The 12,491-nt window shown below is 43.6% G+C and overlaps 1 protein-coding gene across 2 annotated transcripts in view; it reads left to right on the top strand.

Moving 5' to 3' along the window:
• Window positions 1–11,212: 11,212 nt before the first annotated feature.
• The window catches only part of LOC311165335 (leukemia inhibitory factor receptor-like), a 47,161-nt gene continuing 45,882 nt past the window's right edge, over window positions 11,213–12,491 (top strand). Inside the window, exon 1 of one of the 2 annotated variants that reach the window (XM_084225224.1) lies at window positions 11,213–11,313. The gene's annotated coding sequence lies outside the window, so the exon portion shown is untranslated. Of the gene's footprint in view, window positions 11,314–11,555; window positions 11,768–12,491 lie in introns of those variants that run through there. The other variant, XM_084225225.1, reaches the window with a different exon arrangement.

The raw sequence follows: 12,491 nt of genomic DNA, 5'->3' as shown, positions 1-12,491 counted from the left end.
TCTGTTCATAAAATGCTATAGATTCTTCATTATCTAAATAATTTTTGGATTATTTTAGATGCTATAGGTTCATTCTTCAGAACTTAACAGGCCTTAACAGGCAATTTTAAAAAGTCACAAAAAACACAGACTGGAAATGTAAAAGGTTGTAAAATATAGTCCTTTGTAGTAGGGACTTTTTGCCTCTCTTTCTGAGTTTTGTAAAACCAAACTAAATACTTTTATAAAAATAAATCAAAACAATATAGAAAACTTACCAGCATGGAACAAAAAGAAAACTAAGCTTTATAACAGAAGTGATATATGAAATTTGGATATTGATTGTATTTTGGGTATAGATTGATCAGCAATTATTACTTCATTTATCAAGATTATTCAGAAGCTGCCCAATGTTGCTTCCCTTTTGACTAACAAAAGAAGTTTTCATGCATAAAACCCTTCCTCAAGAAAAATCAATAGGTATAGATTTGGAAACTTGCAAATATTATTCAGTGTTGCATTAATTTCAAAAGCAAAACTGCAAAATCACAAATTATGTGTTAATTACATTTGTTTCCAAAGCAAGAATTAACACACACCCTTTAAACATCATTAATGGGCTTTCAGGAATAAAATTATGGGGAAGAAAGCGTCACAGTGATAAAGTAACAATCTTTCTAGTGATAATGTCACTACAGTTATCCTCTCTGCTCTGCTCAGGAAAAGTTTTGTGGGAGTATAGGTATTATGGTATGGAGTTCTTTTCTCACTAAAACTGACAGCAAAGGTTTGCACAGGCCTGATATGCTCCTGAATACATCAAAGACAAGGGATTTGTCACTTTGCCTGGCCAGATTTCATATTAAACATATATGCTAGTAAATATGGAGCTGGTTTATGTCCCTTAATAAAATTTAACATTTACATAGCTTTATCTTTCCAAACTGCTGTAAGCTGCAAATGAGTAGCTAAACAGAAAGATAACCCTTCTTCTCAAATCTTTAGAGTGCCATGATTCCCATTTGTTTCCAGTAAACTTATTTCTTGTACAGGGCTGAAATTAGAGGAGAAAATCTAAGGCATCTCTGGGAGACTATTTAGTGGGTTGATTCTGCAGCTTGTGTTTTGTCTTAAAGGTTAAGAGTAGCATCACATTTGGTCAGTGACTGCTGCAGGATAGAATGAGGGCTAGCTCCCTGGAAATTTCTATGACACTTGGCACCACAGACTATAGACCTTTGTAAGCAAGTGCTAGAGTAGCTTTTAACCAGCTTCAGAATAATTAAGCAAAAGAGCAAAGGAGAGGGGAGAGGAGAACAAAAAAAAAAAAAAAAACCACAATTCAATCAAATCAAGGAGAGAAATAGAGAGGCAATAGTATTTGCAGAGCTGTAGTAGCTAGCGAAACTAACGTTTTTTGGTGTTTAAGATAAGACTGCCCCCAGCTTTTCTCTTCTAAAACTCTAATGCTTGTTTCTGGGTGAGTCTGAGACTGATGAGTATCTCCCTTTGGAAGCAGAGTTATTGTTGTACTTCATCTTACCAGCTGTGAGAACCCATCCCACAGGCCAACTGGTACAAATTCCCCCTGAAGCCTTTGGTACACTCCCTCTTTCTGGAGTCGGTTGCACTACCAGACCAGACTTCGCATCCATGTGCAATAACAGCAGCCTGCAGTCTCTCTGGCAACCACTTCTTGCCAAAAAAAGCAGTGATTTATGCAACCACTGTCATCTGTGCAGCATAAAAGCTTATCTCCTAATTCCAGAGCCTCTCTCTGGGTTTGCGGGCACTGGAGCTGTGAGATGCTTGCTCTGCTACCACTGCAGGAGGTGCTGCTCTGTGCTCCCAGCTGGAAACAGAATAACCAGCCCTTAATTCCCGAGAGTCACCTTTTCTTGTTTCTGCAGAGCTTGGGCACATCTTCATGGCTACTGTAAATCCTGCATCCTGTGGATGTAGGGAAGGCTAGGAAGAAGACTTTACTGCTCAGATGTCAAAAAAAAACATGTTAATGGCACAGCTTACATTAGTGTTGAAGAAGTGGGAATTTCATCAAGTCTTTCTGTCCAGGCTTTCTCTCCTGTGGGTGGGAGGAGTCAGGCCATTCTGAAATAGCTCAACACAAAGAGTTTTGTTCCCGTGAAGTCCGGGAAAGTGGTGGGATTGCACAAGAGAGTTGTCAAGGTTGCTGCCTGTAATAAGGGACAGGGTGAATCATAGTCTGACTGTCACAGGCAAATACAAGTTTCTTCCCAGCTTTCTGAGAAAGCCTCACTGTTCTGTGTGAAAAACGCACGGTTTCTGCACCCGAATACAACGAGGGAAAAAAGCACGCCCCGGAGCAGGCAGGGATCAGAACTTCGCACTTCCCACTCCCTACCCAGTCACTACTGTTTGCACAACCACCTTCACTCCCGCTTCAGCCCTTTCTGCCTCCACTGCTCCTTGTTGCCTTTAAGGGATGTCCAGGCTTCAGAATCAGAGTGGACAGTGCCCTCTAGCCTGAGGAGGAGGCCAGAGCACCCTGGGGGCACAGAAAAGCCTCTGGAGCACCCCTTCCCATTGCACTCCAGCCCTTCCACTTCCCAGTCACGCCTTTAAAGCCTGTAGGTACACTTATGATGGCATTTGTTGTTTCTTCCTTGTGACTACAGAGAAACAAATTTCCCTAGTGTTTAAATCCAAGAGAGGGCTTCAGGGCCACAAATGCCAACTGAGGCTTGAGTTCAACCGTTGAGTAGGTAGGGCAAGATGTGACACAAAATATTGATGTTAATGCTATCACGCCCAAAGCCAGAAGAGACTCCATCTAAATGTGACTTCACACAGTGTGTGTATTTTACATCTTAACAGGCCAAAATTTTCAGAGTCCTCCTTGCATCCGTTTTGCCAACTACAGGTATGAGACAGAAGACTGCATGTAAGGCCAGGGGTCTGGAACAAGGCATGGTAGAATTGCTGCCTTTTGATATATAGAAGTCAAAAGACAACAAAACCTCAGCTTACAGAGCTATGTAGAGGAAGGCAAAACTGAGAAAACAAATGAAACAACAGGAATTTCCTTTTGGCTAGAACAAGTGCTCTGTGCTCAGCAGGTTGCTTCCTGTGAGCCTTTTCCTGTGTTCACTAGATGCTTTATTATACATTTTAGGTTCAACAGAGAGTGTGTCAGGACCTTGACTTCTAAGTTTGCAATTTTCATTAGAGTGAAGGAGAGCTAGCAGCCTATCCAAGTAGGAAGAACATCAAATTGCCAAATGCTGCAGCGTCTATATATATATGTCAGGCTGCATTTTACAGCAGCCCCATGCATTAAGCAGGGAACAGGCACAGGCTGAAGAGGCATTCACTACTTAGAGATTGCAACAGCCAGAATGCCAAAACCAAACACCCTCACTGGGGCTTCACTGAACTACCTCTAAAATTGCAGATAAGAGCTAATAAAAGCTTCTGGCATGTATGTTCTCCTCAAAGCCAGGTACTCCTCCCAGGCAAATTAGTTTCCCTGTTTCAGTGGGCATCCAAATGAGTCAATTATAGAGTTTTGTGGAGTGTGAGCACTGCTGTCATGCTCAGGTGTGGGCTTACTAAGAGTAGAGTCCAGATGATCTTGCAACTAGGGACACAGCTCACCTCCCTCAACTATGATGCTTCAGAAAATGGACAGAAGGACAGTTCCTTTTTTCCTCAGGTTCCTACTGTCAGTTCATCCTGGCTATTTCAAGTGTGCTTCAGTCCCTGGCTGTGCCTGAAATACTCCAATCTAATGGCTAAGGCACAAAGCTGAAGTTTGAACTCAGTGCCTCCACCAGACTAAGGTCAGCCTAGAGCCCAGGACTGTGGTTTGACGCACAGCAGGAGTGCTCCTTCAGCTTCTGCCCTTGGATGTTAATTCCAGCCCCCTTTAATCTTTGCCCTTGGCTATTTATTCCTGTTTATTCCTACCTCCTACCAGCCTTCCAGAGGCTTGATATTTGTACTTAGTGCAGCTCACAGCAGGAAATCTATTCAGTTAAAAAATAACTTGAGGGGAGGTTAATTAAAAAAAAAAGAAGAAGAAAAAAAGAAATCTGAAAAAAGAAAAAAGAAGAAAAGAAAAAAAAAAGAAAAAAAGAAGAAAAAAAAGAAAAAATAAGAAGTAATTGTTTCCTCAGTCTGTATTACTGTGTGGAAATATGCAAAGCATTATGTTAACACAATTCACAATCACAGAATAAGAGACATATGATGGATGCTGAAGTTCATACTGGTGGCAGAAAAAGTACCTGCCAAACCCTAATCTAGGCCAACACATGCATCAGCTCATTAACATGCATGAGATAGTGCCTTGCACTCACAGCACCTGTCTGAAGAATGTGCTTTGCAGCCTCCCAGGTGAGCTGTGTTTCAGAGCAGGGAGGACAGAACAGAGACAAGTGTGAATGTGAATCCATTTTAGCTCAGTGTTGACAGATGTGGTTCTGTGACACCTGGTTGGTCTGTATCTCATGTGACCCCAGTGGGGAATGAATGCCTGCCCAGACATACAGTTTGTCCAAGAATGGGAACAAGACAAAGTGTGCTCAGTCACAAAACTTTCACCATGTACATACATTTCTGGTGTCTCCACCACTGTCTACATGTGATCTAAAAATGGTTTTGCAGAAAATTGTTGTCTGCTTGAAGAAGCTTGCAGCACTGATGCTACAAAAAATCGGGCCCTGTGCGGGTAGCACCTTTGACTTTACCAGGTTATACAGAGGCAAATTAAAATTGCCATTAGTCTTCAAACTCCTGAAAGCAAAAGTGCTTGTTACACCCGAGGGAGGATGTAAGGATGTACCCAGATATGTAATTAAGTCAATACTAGGTTAGAATTGTCTGTCATTATAGAGTTTTATTATTGTAGACAATAATAAAAATAAGGCTGAGAACAAAAATGGGTCCACCTTGAAGGAAACTCCTAGAATAGATACAGAATTTGCTGCAATAAGTAACCTCATGCAAAGAATTGCCTGCTTTTATGAAAACTTCTTTCAGCCTGACTTCCAAACATGCTGGAAATAGCTGCTTTACTAAAGTTAGCACTTCTGTTTGTCTTCAAATGCAGATCTTTTATTAGCCTACAAGAGAACTGTGGTTAACAAGGGTAAATAAAACACAAACAAAAAAACCCAGTATTTCTAAGTCAGGCACAGAATGGATGAAGTTGCTTCTAATACCTGCATTTTACCATCATATCCTCCAAGGCCATACCTTGAGGCATTTTATTTGCATATTGTTTAATACTATAACATCCCAAGCTCTGATGCACTGTTTCAAGAAGTGTTGAAACCCACATCTGAAAAATGACATGGAAAGACTGGCAGAAGAAATGCTGTGAACTATGTGAATACAGAACTTCCTGTTTTCCTGAAAAGCATTTGTTACATATCTCTACCTCCTCCCTAGCTGAGCTCTCTTTGTCTTGCTACTCCTATGCTGATGCATAGAAATTAGCTTCCAAGCAGTGAGTGGGCTAACAGCTCCATCCAAGGATAGTGCTGGACAAGTCATATTTCTTTCTCTGGATTCAGTTCAGTATGGGGAGAGGGTGTTGCTACCTGGAAGCTTTGTGCAAGAAGAATTTTGAAAATTCTAGGGACTTACTTGGGATTCACTGAAACTGGCAGCTCAGCTTGAATTACATGAATTCCAGTTGAATGGAGACCAGCTCTGGAGTGCATCTAAAGTTCATAACAGCTTAGAGTACTTCAAATTTATCCAACATTCATCAGACATGTTCAGGCCATGGACTGATGCACAGAAAATCTGAAGCAACAACTTACTAAGCCTTGTAGTACAGAGGGCATTTCTCGGTGAGATCTCTTAGAAATAGATAAAGCATGGCAATATCTAGCTGATAAACTGGTGATCAGAAACGTGTGACTGACTGATGGGAAAGGCACTGCATTGGAAATAGAGCCAACACAACAGTGACAAAGAGTTGTGAAATAAGGGGCACAGTTGAAAGTTGCACAGAACATGACAGGATGTTTGAATGTGATACGCTGCTGTCAGGGAGCCAGTGAAGAGCCTTGTAAAATTACAGGCATATGAATGTCTGAGTTGTTCTTGGTATCTATTATTTTCAGTTTTCCATGCTTCTCTGGCTATTAGAGATGTAAATTGCTTCTGACTTTCATAAATCCTCTTCTTTTTTTTAATGCAATTAGGACCTTCCAGTACTGTACAAAACATGCTTCTTCAATTTCATATCTATAAATCATACTTAGTTCTAGGACTGATTGCACCCACTCTTCCACAATCAGCAAGATTGTAACAATTTGTTGATGTTTCTTCAAAAATGTATATTCAGCTTTATTCCTTCCCGAGAGCTATTCCGTGTCCTATATCACTGTCTCAACAACTGACTTCTCATGCTACTGTACTAGACTCAGCAATATGATGCATCCAACATGATGATTAAGCATGTGCTGTACGTTACACTGCAGCATAAGCACCTGCAGGATGGCACAAGTGCTTAGATTGAAAAGCAGGCCTGCAGCTGTGAATAGGTTACAGCATGGAGATTGCTGTAGCAGGGGAACTTCAGCATCAGGTCCCTTCTCAGGCACCAGTTCACTGTAGCTCCTGTAGACATGTTTAACTGAGGTATTAAGACTTAGCTGAATGAAATACAAGTGGAAATGCCTGTTTGTGAGAGCATCAGAAGCCACACTAGAGCAAGGGTAGAAAGAATGAGCATTACTAGACACAATGGACATGACTGACCTTACTCAAATCAAGGAATGGTGAGGAGTGTGCTGGTTACATCAAGACCCCAAGATAAGACCAAAAGCTCAGTTCCCTTGGCACAGGCTACTGGTCACCCACCCTCAAAACTGTGCTCTGATAACATGGGCTCAGATGACGTCTTCTCAACAGGAAGGCAGACAGTAGATATAAAGATGTGAAAATGCGTATATAAGGTGATGGATAGAAACTTTTCCAAAGGTTCTGTAGGGTAAGGCAAGGAGGGAAGATAAGAAAGTAAATAAGCAAGTAAGGCAAGATCAGACCACAGCTGCTTGACTCAGGAAGACATAAAAGACCTGTTCAAAAGAATTGTTTGCTGTTGTCAGTGAAGATGGACCCAAGGTACTCAGTGAAGACTGAACAGTTGGTACCCCCACTTCTATCCTACATACAAATGCCCTGGTCAGACACAAAGATCTTGGCATTTGGCAATGTGTGGCAATGTAATCCATCTCCTATCACCTCTGTAATGCATGGGAGAAACTTTACTTTCGCTGCCAACAATAAGGGTCCTATTACGGACAGTGAATCCAGTATTTCAACACCATGTATTTCCCAGGCATTTGAGGCAGATTTTTTTCCCAGTGAAAGGAATGTGAGTGCATTAAATTTAATTGGTTTTGGCAAATAGTGTTTTTGTTCCCATTTCTTTTTAATTTCATGGCACTATCAAAGTTAGTGCAGGTCAGTAGATCAAAGTCCTTCATTGCTTCTCCCTGTAAACACAAAAACCACAAAGGGCTACATGGTTTTCCTGCAGACAAGAGAGACCAGGGAATTTTTTGAAGCCCTTTAGCAATATATTGCCAACATGCCCCTGGTTTTACAGGCATAGGTCTTTAATGATGAAGAAAATGCTCTGTATTTGAAAATTATTAATTACCAAAAGTTTATTTCTCTGGAGTCAGGGTCCTCATTTCCAAGAAAAGCTCCATGTCAGTTTGACAACAAGAGATGCTTCCACTGAGAGTTCATAGGAAAGAACTGCTGCTTTGTAAGTGCACAAAAATACATGCACTATCCCCAGTACTCAAGGTTATTCTTGGCATGAGCAGAGGTTACTCCTGCATTTATCACAGCCAATCTGAGTTTTGTTATTGGCCTTCCTGAACACATTCAGTTAGACCCAAATTTGCTTTGTCAGTTGTATTATATAATTCTGTTATAAAGAAAACAGGAACTGATAGCCCATAAAAACAACCATTGGCAGACCTTTGCCGACACTACTATATATTTGCAATTTCTGGCTTTTGTAAATGCTGGTAGAAGTAGTACCTTTCAAACTTCTGGTTAAACTGTATGGTTTGTAAAATGTGCACACAGCTTCTCAGCAAAGGAAGTGCTTTAATATTCTCTATTGGCTGGAGGAAAGTGGGTGCCAAATACAACTGTGAAATGAGAAACAATGCACAAAGGAAAAGTTCCAGAACATCAACACATCCGTTCCTTTTCTCTGCCATAAATAACCAACACACCCTGAAACACAAGACTAAATGGCTCCAGGAAACTCTCATTAATGAAAATGTCCTAGCTGGACTTCTCACTTTCATTTGGAATTAGAGGCCTCAAGAATTTTTTTCTGACCTAGACAGCAGATCTTTTGTTCTCTAAGTAATACTAAGCCCTAAGATAGACTAAAATAAACTGAAGCTAACCTACTTTCCATAGAGACATAAACCTCTCCCTATCAATGTCCAAAATATAAGTGTTGAAAGGCACAGCCCTGCTGCTGTTGACATCAATGACAAGATCCTACACTGACTATATAAAGACATAGTTGTGCGTTCCAGTATCTGTCCTTCAGTTTTCTGGAAAACAGAGATAAGGCAGGAAACAAAATAAATGGTCTTCATGTATGTACTCTATGTAGATAAATTTCCTCATAAAATATAGCAGCTATGATATTTTATGGAGAAGACGTCATGATGAGACTGCATGCATGCATAGCATATTTATTGCAGATCAGAAGTGGCAGGGTTATTAGGACACTCATTTATCTAGGGGATGTTTACATTAAAATTAACATATTTCACTGTATAAAAAAAGAGATAACTGATACCAACCATCTGTAGTCTTATCATCTTGAAACTTGCGCTATACAGTCTTGTTGTAAATTGTACCAGACCTAGAAATTTCTGTCTCTTAACTTCCAACTGAGTCACTGAAAATTGACTCATTATTACAATATCAAAACATTAATACAATTTCAGGAACTATCCCTACCTCTTTTTTGTCCTGGAACCCTCTTCTAATTTCACAATCACACTTTTCTGCTTAAAAAAGCCCTCAAACACACACAGCTCCTGCATGAAATGTCTGTGAATTACAGGGAAGCTATATGGCTAATAAAACAGAGAAAATAGTAAAAATTACTATTGCTTGGTTTTGTGATCTAGAAAATCTGCAAATCTTGTGCCACTACTGATGGTACCATGCACATGCTACAAGGCTTTCTGAGAAGTGAGATGCCTGTGAGCCTTTACTAAAGTTGAAATAGCATGAGCTGCAGAAAAGAAAGATGGTACAATTTCATTTAACATTTTCAATGCCTTTTAAAGACAGTTCTTGTGCCATTTTCTTGGATGGAAACCTGCATTGTGTGTATCATCATGTACATGGATGCACAAAGTACATGATACACCCTCATGAAACTTAGATGCAGACTCTAGGGAGGGGACCAGGGTCCAGTTGAGACTGGAAACAAAGACAGAGGCAGTCCTCCTTTGAACAGGTGTGTACAGTAAAATGTCCACAGTATCCTCAAACCTTGTGGTGCTGTGGGTATTCCCAGTTTCATTGAGATTTTGTTGCTTTTGCATGAAAGAGAAGAGCTTCTGGGATAGAATGGGAACTAAATGGGCAAATGTTCTTAGGCAGCTGACATATCAAACCTCTTTGTGCCTGCAGTGAAAACTTCACCATGGAAGCCATCCAGCAGCCTTTCTAGTGAGGAGAGATTTGGTACTGTGAAAGGATGACTGATGTGCTGGAAAGGCAACTGCTTAAACCTACTAAATAGAAGATCCCTAATAGGGGTCTTGTCTTAAAGTCTGTCCATCTTTGGGGTTGTGAGTGTTTCAATGTGCATCAACATTCTGCTTGGGTTTCACGGCCCATGGCTTCTCCTCAAATCAGATTTAAAAGAATCCAGGAATTGTAGGTGTATAAGGAGACTCAATCCACCTCTTGAGAGGCCAATACACAGACAACTGTCTTAGGATTCAAGGCCTGAAGTCAAGGTGTTCTTGAGCTAGAAGAGATCTGAAGTCATGTATCTTGATGCATGACTGAACCACAAGGTTCACATGCATCTTGCTGGCCTTCTGCATGTCCAGTTCTGTTTGCACAACTAGAAATGCTGGAAAAGAGATAGAACAGTGCCTCATTTCTTCTCTACAGAATAGCCTGTCTTTGCTTAGACTGCGCAGGTAATGCACAATGGCAGGACAGTCTGGACTGGGAGAGCTGAAATCTACCTAGCCATCATGGGACAAAAGTCTGGCCCAGGAATTCCATGCAATACTGCAAACTGCATGCAAAACTGCAAACACTGCAAGTATTTGCAGTTTTCTGTCATCTGGGTTGTGAGACAAACAAACAATCTGCAGCAACTTGGAAAACTGCACTAGGAAAATGAAGGCAGAAAAACACAAGGAAAATCCAGCACTCACTTTTTCTCCCCATTCTCCTGTGGTTGACTGGGGCACAACAGAGGAGCCACAGGCTTGCCAATTCTTGTGATTTTATGGGTCTCGTGGCATTTTTTTTTTTTAAATTGCCCGACTCTTGAGACTGCGGGATTGTGAGGATTTCAAGTTTAATTTATAAGAGAGGCTGACATGCAACAGTTGCGGCTTCAAAGAAATGTTGGAGGTCAAGTTTCAGACCTCAAAAACTAGTGGCAAATACAAAGATAAAATGAATCAAGAATCGCCTGCATCTGTGGAGCCAGGCCCACCGCGTCCAACCCTGGAGGTCTGGTAGCGCTGGAAGGTATTTCAAGGTACTTTTCTATAAAGGGGATTTGACCGCGTCACAGAGCAAACCCGAAACGCTCAGACGAGATCCGCGCCTTCACCCTCCCCGCAGCACACTCTCCACAGCCCGCGGGGGACCCAGCCACACCGCCGGCGCGGCAGCGTCCCCGGCAGCTCGGCCCCCACCGCACGGCCAAGGGCGCCGTCAGCCCGCAGCGCCGTGCAGCTTCGGCACGGCAGCACCGGGGCTGCCGCAGCGGGGCCGAACCGGGCCGTGCCGGGCGGCGGGAGGCGGCGGTGCCCGGGGCAGGGCCGGGGGCGGCTGCGGGCGGTGCGCGGCGCAGGCTCCTCCCGCGGGCAGCCCGCCAGCCCCGCTCCTCCATCCCTCCCTCCCTCTCTTTCCCTCCTTCCCTCCCTCCCTCCCTCCCTCCCTCCCTCCCTCCCTCCCTCCCTCCGCGGCTCCATCCCTCCTTCCTGTCGGCGCTACGCACTGCTGCCGCCGGAGCTGGGCCGCGCCGCGCACCGCCCGCGCACCCGCGGCATGCGGCCCCCTCAGGGCACGGCCGGGCGGCGCCGGGTGAGTGTGGGACCGCGCCGGGCGCCCGCTCCCGGCCGCTCGCACCTGGGAGGGGGCGGCCCGAGGGGCGCGATGATGGATGTTCCCTCCATCCCTCCTTCGCTCTGCCCGCCCCGGGGAGGTGCCGGCCGGGAGGGGCGGAGGGGGGGTTGGCAGCCCCACCGGGACCCAGCGCGGCGGCGGGGATTTTCGGGGAGCCCCCCAGCTGCCTGCCTGTCGCCGTGCGGCTCGGGGCTCGGCCGGGGCTGCGGACAGGTGGCGGCGGCGGCGCCGGGGGCGCGGCGGGGGTCGGAGCCGGTGCGGGCGCAGACCGCGGCAGCCTCCCTCGGGGGCGCGGGGGGAGACCGGCGGCTCCTCTCTGCCGCTGCCGGAGCCTGCGACTTAAATAGAGGCTGTGTTTTGTCAACAGCTCATTCTGCTGGCCGGCAGGTTGGCTGGCTCGAGGACTGAGCGGGTAAATACTATTTATGCCTCTTTTTTGTTATTTTATTTTATTTTTATTTTTATTTAATTTTTTTAATTTTTATTTTATTTTAATTTTAAAGTAGCGCCCTTTTGAAAAACGGACCTTAGGAGGGGACTCCAAAACCCCTTCTGTGTTTGGGGAGCATCCAGACATGCTGGGTGCCTCTCTGCGCGCTGGCTGTACAGGGACTCCAGCACAGCGGCGGCCGTGTCTGAGTGATTGGATTTCTAATGTGTCTAGATACCGTGTTTGAAAAGGATCTGTGAAAACCTTTGCGGCAGTTCTGTAAAGAACGCTATTCCCTTGTAAGATTCAGCGTGTAAATTTGAATTGACTATGTTGTGCTGGCATGCTGTGTGTTACTTTGATAGGAATTGGTTATATGCTTGCTTTGTTTTTCTGTTATCATTAGTGGTGAATGCCTCGGAAGTTTGCTATGAATGGGAGTGAAAATCTGGATAGGTATTATAATCACCTAATACTGAGGAGAGTGGGATAGTGAGCTGCTCTGTAGGAATTGTAACTGATTCTTTTCAACTTTCACACTTAAAATTACCATAGTAAAAATAGTCAGATATTTCTATTCCATTATCAAGGCTATGTCCTGTCAAAGTTCCTTCAGGAAGGCTTGGGAATTGGGTTGATTTCAGCTGTATTTGAAACTCAGCTTGTTACCTTGTTACTTAAGTAAGGCCGTGTGACTTGCCTTTGA

This window comes from Fringilla coelebs (assembly GCF_963513975.1).
Source record: "Fringilla coelebs genome assembly, chromosome: Z".
Taxonomy (NCBI): Eukaryota; Metazoa; Chordata; class Aves; order Passeriformes; family Fringillidae; genus Fringilla; species Fringilla coelebs.
Note: the sequence above shows the minus strand (reverse complement) of the source record. Positions and strands in the feature narration are given on the sequence as shown.